Source organism: Pristiophorus japonicus, chromosome 19, assembly GCF_044704955.1.
Source record: "Pristiophorus japonicus isolate sPriJap1 chromosome 19, sPriJap1.hap1, whole genome shotgun sequence".
NCBI lineage: Eukaryota > Metazoa > Chordata > Chondrichthyes > Pristiophoridae > Pristiophorus > Pristiophorus japonicus.
The window spans coordinates 26,334,364-26,342,347 of record NC_091995.1 but is presented as its reverse complement, the minus strand read 5'-3'; the positions used below and the strand labels follow the sequence as shown (position 1 = coordinate 26,342,347).

The following is a 7,984-nucleotide window of genomic DNA, read 5'->3' as shown; positions in this document are numbered from 1 at the left end:
ATGGGCAGAGATGTGTTCAGGCAGAGGAATCGATAGAAAGCTGTAAAAACTCGAGGAGATTTGGGCTTATGTACTTATGCATTTGAATCACTTCAACCCAAAAGTGCACAATCTTTTAGGTCGCATAAATGATTTGCAGCTCGGTTACACGTATCTCTGGGTGCAAATACAGAGGAATTTTGAGTAAAATCACCCTCTTATTGAACAAAGCATAATCATAAAGCATAATAACTCTGTTATGAAACATAAGGCCATCACCCCGTTATTAAACATAACATGATTATGTTATTATTAATAAACCCTTCTGTTTTTAAAATAATCACTGCCTTGTTTTTGTGGATCTTTGTAGGATTTATCCTGACTGGCCCCAAACCTGTGGCAAAGAAGTCTGCTGATGGTTGCATGCCGCAGCAATTGACCTGTACCTCACTGTCTTGTGAAGGTACCCTTCAATCAGACCTGAGCATCAGCCAATAAGAATGCTGTATTTTAAAAATGACCGCATTTATTTTCAGTTTAGTAATCAGGAAAATAGACTTGATCTCATCAGAATTAATCTTCAGTCGTGTTTTACTGCCATTTATTGCTGATTCACATTGCAACAGACTATGGGAGAGCAATCCAATAAGGCCAGAAAACGGGCAGTACCACCATGGCGAGGTTTGCTCACACCCGTAAAACGCTCGTTACTTTGGTGCTGACAGCTGATTTGAATGATCAGAGATAAACCTAGTGTGGAACAGGTGGGGGTGGCTTCTCGGCCTTTTGGCTAAGATCTGCATAACTAACCTGACCAGCCACCATGACCTCCGGGTGGTTTCTCCCTGGTCAGGAAGGTATATGCTTACATTTTTGTAAACAGGAGGTGGGTGGGATGGCTTGACCCATCCACCTCCACGGAGGTGTGTGGGGGACCTGACCCATCCACCTCCATGGCACGAACCTGGTATTGCAGTACTTCCAGGAACGGTGCAGTGGCTCTAGGCCTTTTGGCTAAGAGCATTGGCGCAGAGTGATCCTTGACTGGTGCAGGGTGACCTCTGGCGTTTGTGACTTGACAAAGAATTGGAAACGATTGGCTACGAATTTATAAAAAAAAAACAGGTGGGTGGGGTGGTTTGACCCATCCACCTCCACCTCCACCTCCACGGAGGTGTGTGGGGGACCTGATCCATCCACCTCCATGGCACGAACCTGGTATTGCAGTACTTCCAGGAACGGTACAGTGGCTCTAGGCCTTTTGGCTAAGAGCATTGGCGCAGAGTGATCCTTGAATGGGCCCAAGGTGACCTCTGGCGTTTGTGATTTGACAAAGAATTGGAACGATTGGCTACGAATTTCAACAACAACAACAAAAAATAAATAAAAAATGTAGCCTGACATGCAGAGGATCAGCGAATCCTTCTATGCCAGGCTGTACGACGTCAAGCCCACAGACCGCGCGGCCTCCCAGTCTTTCCTGTCGTCTATTTCGGAGGTCTTAGACGACGGCAAGTGAGAGAGTCTGGACCACCCGCTAACTCTGGACGAGCTGACAAAGGCCGTCCGGTCCTTCGAGACGAATAAAACTCCCGGAAGCGATGGCTTACCGGTCGAGTTGTACTCGGCTCTGTGGGACTGGATAGGTCTGGACCTGCTGGAAGTGTACGGAGGTATGCTTCTGGCCGGCAGCATGTCAGAATCGATGAGGAAAGGCATCATCACCCTCATCTACAAGCAGAAGGGGGAGAGGGAGGAAATCAAAAACTGGCGGCCCATTTCGCTGCTCAATGTGGACTACAAGATCCTGTCAAAGGTCATCGCCAACAGGGTCAAGTCTGCTCTTGAGCTGGTGATTCACCCGGACGAGACCTGCGCTGTCCCCGGCAGGAAGATCTCTGATAGCCTCGCGCTACTCAGAGATACGATCGCCTACGTGCGGGACAGGAGGGTGAACACCTGTTTAATCAGCTTAGACCAGGAGAAAGCCTTTGACAGGATATCGCACACGTACCTGATGGACGTGCTCTCCAAAATGGGGTTCGGAGAAGGCATCCGAAATTGGGTAAAACTGCTCTACACAGACATCAGTAGTGCAGTTCTAATCAACGGGTGGGAAACTCAAAGCTTTCCAATCAGATCTGGAGTCAGGCAAGGCTGTCCTCTCTCGTCTGTCTTGTTTGTGTGTTGTATCGAGCCCTTTGCCGAGTCCATCAGGAAGGATGCGGGCATCAGAGGGGTGACGATCCCAGGCAGCGGAGGCGCCCAGGTCAAAACCTCCCTGTACATGGATGACGTCGCCGTCTTTTGCTCGGACCCGCAGTCGGTCCGCAGATTGCAATCTGCGACCAGTTTGAACTGGCCTCGGGAGCAAAGGTCAACCGCACCAAAAGCAAGGCCATGCTCTTTGGTCACTGGACCGACCGAGCCTCCATTCCCTTCACCGTCAAGCCAGATTTCCTGAAGGTGCTGGGAATATGGTTCGGAGCGGACGGGGCGTGCGCCAAAAACTGGGACGAGCGCATTGCCAAGGTCAGACAGAAACTGGCATTTTGGGAGCAGCGCTCCCTTTCCGTCACAGGCAAGAACCTGGTCATCAGGAGCGAGGTGCTCTCGGTGTTGTTGTACGTGGCGCAGGTCTGGCCCATCTCACGCTCCTGCGCCGCGGCAGTCACCCGAGCCGTCTTCCACTTTGTCTGGAGATCCAAAATGGACCGTGTCCGCAGAGACACGATGTACAAATCTCTGGACAGTGGAGGAAAGGACATTCCGAACGTGGCCCTCATCCTGATGGCCACCTTTGTGTGCAGCTGCATCAAGCTATGCACAGCCCCCCAGTACGCAAACACCAAGTGTCACTACGTGCTGAGGTTCTACCTGTCCCCATTGTTGAGAAGGATGGGTCTGGCCACGCTGCCGCGAAACGCCCCCACCAGTTGGACCATGCCTGTCCACCTGTCCTTCGTGGAAAAGTTCTTCAAAAGAAACCCCTTTGACCACAAGGCCATCAAACAGTGGTCAGCACGTAAGGTCCTGGACGCCCTCCGAAAGAAGGAGACGGTGGACCCTGTCGGGTGGTTCCCTGAGCGGACTGTCGAACTTGTTTGGCAGAACGTCTCATCGCCAAAGCTTACACACAAGCACCAAGACGTAGCTTGGTTGGCGGTGAGGGGGGCCCTACCCGTCAGAGTGTTCATGCACAGCCGACGCCTCAGCAGCACGGCACGGTGCCCCCGGGCCGGCTGCGGGGCGGACGAGACTGTCACCCATCTCCTTCAGGATTGCGCCTTTGCAACACAGGTCTGGAAAGAGATGCAGTGGTTGCTGTCGAGGTTCATCCCAAGCAGCTCCGTAACACAGGACTCTGTACTCTACGGGCTGTTCCCAGGGACACACACCGAGACAGACATCACCTGCTGCTGGAGGGCCATCAATTCGGTCAAAGACGCTCTTTGGTCTTGCCGAAACTTGCTGGTCTTCCAGAACAAGGAGATGACCACGTCCGCATATTGCAGACTGGCGCAATCCAAGATCCAGGAATACGTGCTGAGGGACGCACTTAAAATTGGTGCAGTCGCCGCAAAGGCATGGTGGGGAAGGGCCACAGTCTAAAGCCCTTCTGTCACGGAAAACCCGGGGGCAGAAATCAGCACCAAACTCCCTCGGGCTGTATTTGTAATTTGCACTTTGTGTACATAGAGCACCAAATCTGTAAACATCAATGTAGTGCCATGTACAATGCAAGGTGTGTTATGAAATGCATGTTTGAAAAGAAAAAATGTAAATGTACCGTCACCCATTCCGGGCACTGTATTGTAACACACGAAATGTAATTTGTATAAATGTACCACAATGTACCCTGTTTATTGTACTGAATCGTGTTTGAACAGAAAAATGAGAAATGTAACGAGCGGAACTGCCGTCAGCACCCAGATGTATTGTATGGGATTGCTGACCGCAGCGAAATGTAATGAAATGCCATTGAATGTACTGTACAGATTCTTTTTATGAATAAAGTATATTTTGAAATTTAAAAAAAAATGCTGCCTCAGGCTGTACACTCAGCAGGAGGCCCAATGTAGTGAGGGATATACCTGGCCATGAGTTAACAGATTGTGTTGATATATAATTCTACTGCTGCTGATAGCCCATAGCGTCTTTTCAGCTGCTAGATCCTTTCTGAATCTATCCCATTTAGCACATTGGTAGTGCCACATGATGGAGGGTGTTCTCAGGTGTGAAGACAGCACTTCGTCTCCAGAAGGACTGTGCGGTGATCACTGATACCAATGCTGTCATGGACAGATGTATCTGGGACAGGTAGATTAGTGCGGACAAGGCCAAATAGATTTTTCCAACGTTATTGGTTCTCTCACCATCTGCTACAGACCCAGTCTGGCAACCATGTCCTTCAGGACTCGGCCAGCTCGGTCAGTACTGGTGCTCCCCAGCCACTCTCAGTGATGGACATTGAAGTCTCCCACCCAGAGGACATTCTGTGCCCTTGCTACCCTCAGTGCTTCTTCCAAGTGGTGTTCAACATGGAGGAGTACTGATTCATCAGCTGAGGGAGGAGGGTAGGTGGTAATCAGCAGGAGGTTTCCTTGCCCATGTTTGACTGAATACCATAAGACATCATGGGGTCGGGAGTCAATGTTGAAGGCTCCTAGGGCCACTCCGTCCCGACTGTACACCATGTGCCGCCACCTCTGATGGGACAGGATCTACCCAGGGATGGTGATGGTGCAATCAGGGGCATTGGCTGAAAGGTATGATTCTGTGAGTATGACTATGTCAGGCTGTTGCTCGACTAGTCTGTGGGACATCTCTCCCAATTTTGGCACAAGTCCCCAGATGTTCGTGAGGAGCAGTTTTCAGGGTCGACTGGGCTGAATATGCCTTTGTCGTGTCGAAAGCCAGTGCCGAGTGGTCCATCCAGTTTTATTATTGTTTCTTGTTGCAGTTTGTTACAATTGAGTGGCTTACTAGGTCAATTCAGAGAGCAGTTAAGAGTCAATCACATTGCTGTGGGTCTGCAGTCAGATATTGGCCAGACCAGGAAAGGTTTCCTTCCCTAAAGGACATGACTAAACCAGATCCGACAATCCAGCAGTTTCACGGTCGAGTTGTGTTGTTGTTTCCAGTTCAAGAATGCCATGCGCTTGCGGCTTATCAGCTCCTGGATCTCCTGGTCGTTCTCATCGAACCAGTCTTGATGTATCCTGGTGGAGTGACCAAGCGTCTCTTCACACGTGCTAATTATGGTGACTTTGTGGGCAGACCAGGCACTGTGGACACTCTGTGTCTCCGGTTCACTGGAAATCATCAGATTGGTTGTGAGGCGCTGGCTGAAGGGTGCTTTCTTAGCAGGGTCTTTGAGTGCTCCAGCGTTAAATTTCCTGTGGCTGCATTTCTGATGCTGCCGCAGTTTTGGGGCCACATTGATGAAAATGACAGAGCAGATTCGGCAGTGGTCAGTCCAGCATTCATCAGCTCCTGTCATGGCGCGGGTGATGTGAACGTCCTTGCGGTCCCTTGCTCGGATAATGACGTAATCGAGCAGATGCCAGTGCTTGGAGCGAGGGTGTTGACCTGAGGCCTTGTACTTGTCTCTCTGATGGAACAAGGTGATTGGTTATGACAAGATCATGTTCTAAGTAACACAAGTTGAGAGCAAGAAAGCAGCTCTATAGAGGTCCAACACAAAACTCGCGACCTAAATAGATGATGGGTGGAAAAAGCGCAGGAGATCCAACAACTAGCCCACAACCACGACATGCATGGATTCTTTAGTGCAGTCAAGACCACCTATGGCCCAAGCACCCAAGGTCCTACCCCAGTGAGGGCCAAGGATGTAGAATTACTCATCAAGGATAGAGAGGCAGTCAGTGCCTGTTGGAAGGAGCACTTCGAAGATCTCCTTAACCGAGACTCTGTCTTCAACGCAAATGTCCTGGACTCCATCCCGCAGCATGCTACCCGCCACCACCTCAGCACAACCTCAGCCCGGCATGAGGTTGAAAAGGCCATTTGACACCTGACGAACAACAAGCATTAGGAGCAGACGGAATCCCCAATGAAGCAGTAAAGCATGGTGGAGAAGCACGATTGGTGCAAATCCATAAACTCATTTCTCTTATTTGGAAGGAGAAAAGCATGCCAGGGGATCTCAGAGACACTATAATCGTGACCATCTTCAAGAAAGGTGACAAGTCTGATTGCGGTAATGACAGAGGAGTTTCCCTGCTGTCAGCCACAGCGAAAGTAATTGCAAGAATCCTCCTCAATCGTCTTCTCCCTATGGCTGAAGAGCTCCTTCCGGAGTTGCAATGCGGATTCTGCACAATGGACATGATCTTCACCACACGTCAAATTCAAGAAAATGCAGTGAGCAGCAACAGTCTCTGTACATGGCCTTCTTTGACCTCACAAAGACCTTCAACACTGTCAACCGGGAGGGATTATGGAGTGTCCTCCTTCAATTCGGCTGCCCTCAAAAGTTCATCACGATTCTCCACCAGCTTCATGATGACGTGCAAGCGTGATCCTGACTAACAGATCCATCACAGACCCAATACATCTGTGGACCGAGGTCAAGCAAGGTTGTGTCATCGCACCAATGCTCTTCTTGATCTTCCTTGCTGAATGCTCCATCTCACCCTTAATAAGCTCCCTGTTGGGGTGGACAGAACAAATGGGAAACTGTTCAACCTCCATCGTCTCCAGTCCAGATCCAAGGTCGTCCCATCCTCTATCATTGAATTAGAATACACAGCCGGCGCTTGTGTTTGCGCACACTCGGAGGTCGCACTCCAAACCATCGTCAACAGCTTCACCAACGTGCACATGAGTATGGGCCTTACACTAAATATGCATAAGACAAAGGGTCTCCACCAACCTGCCCCCACCACACAGTACTGCCCCCCGATTATCAAGATCCATGACGAGACCTTGGACAACGTGGACCATTTTCCATACCTCGGGAGCCTACTGTCAACAAGGGCAGACGTCGATGATGAAGTTCAACACTGGCTTCAGTGTGCCAGTGGAAGAGGGTGTTTGAAGACCAAGACCTCAAACCCGACACCAAGCTCATGGTCCACAGAGCAGTAGTGATACCCGCCCTGTTTCAGAGACATGGACTGTGTACAGCAGGCACCACAAAGCACTGGAGAAGTACCACCAATGCTACCACAGCAAGATGCTGCAAATCCATTACTGAATTTAAATTCCCCAGCTGCGGTGGTGGGATTTGAACTGGCCTGGCCGGATCATTAGTTCAGGCCTCAGGATTACTGGTCCAGTAACATAATCATTGTGCTACCATTCCCAATTTCTCTCCAATACGTCTGAAATTGACTTTCACCCCCACTGTGTCCATCCTCGACAGAGTAAAGATCCCAGGCTCCTGTCTGGCACTGAGCGGGTGCAATCGACAGACAAGAGTCGCTGTGGGAACTACAGTTTGCGAGTCTCCCGGTCTTTGTTTTTTACTTCAGCGCTGCTGTTAAATGTTCATCTTTCTTTCAACTGAAACAGCTCCATGCTGTCACCGTCAGATTAAGGAGACTTATAGAAAGGGTTTTTACCTGAAGCCGAGTCGGTGAGAAGGTGCAAAAGGCAGAGAAAAGGGAGGACAAAGAACGTCATCTGGCTGGACATCTCGCCGCTCAAACATTGGATTTAAAGAACGGAACAAGCGAAGAGGAACTGAATAGTAGGAAGTGTAGCTCAACATGAAGCTCAGGATTGGGAGAGAGACATCGATATATTTATTCTCATAAGTGTTATTCAATGTAGGAAGCTCTGAGACTTATTAAAAAACAATGGACCAGACCCAAAGATGGAGAAATTTGGAGGGGTGACTCAAAGGTTGCTCAGGAAGATGGGTTTTAAGGAGATGTTTAAGGAATGTGGTTGAAAGGTGGAGAGGTTCAGGGAGGGAATTGCGGAACCTGGGGCCGAGGTTGCTGAAGGCACCACCAAAGGGAGGATGTGCATGAGG

General features: G+C 49.8%; 1 pseudogene; it reads left to right on the top strand.

The window, feature by feature from the left end:
• The first annotated feature begins 749 nt into the window (after positions 1–749).
• On the top strand, positions 750–980 carry LOC139230714 (U2 spliceosomal RNA; annotated as a pseudogene).
• Positions 981–7,984: the final 7,004 nt, after the last annotated feature.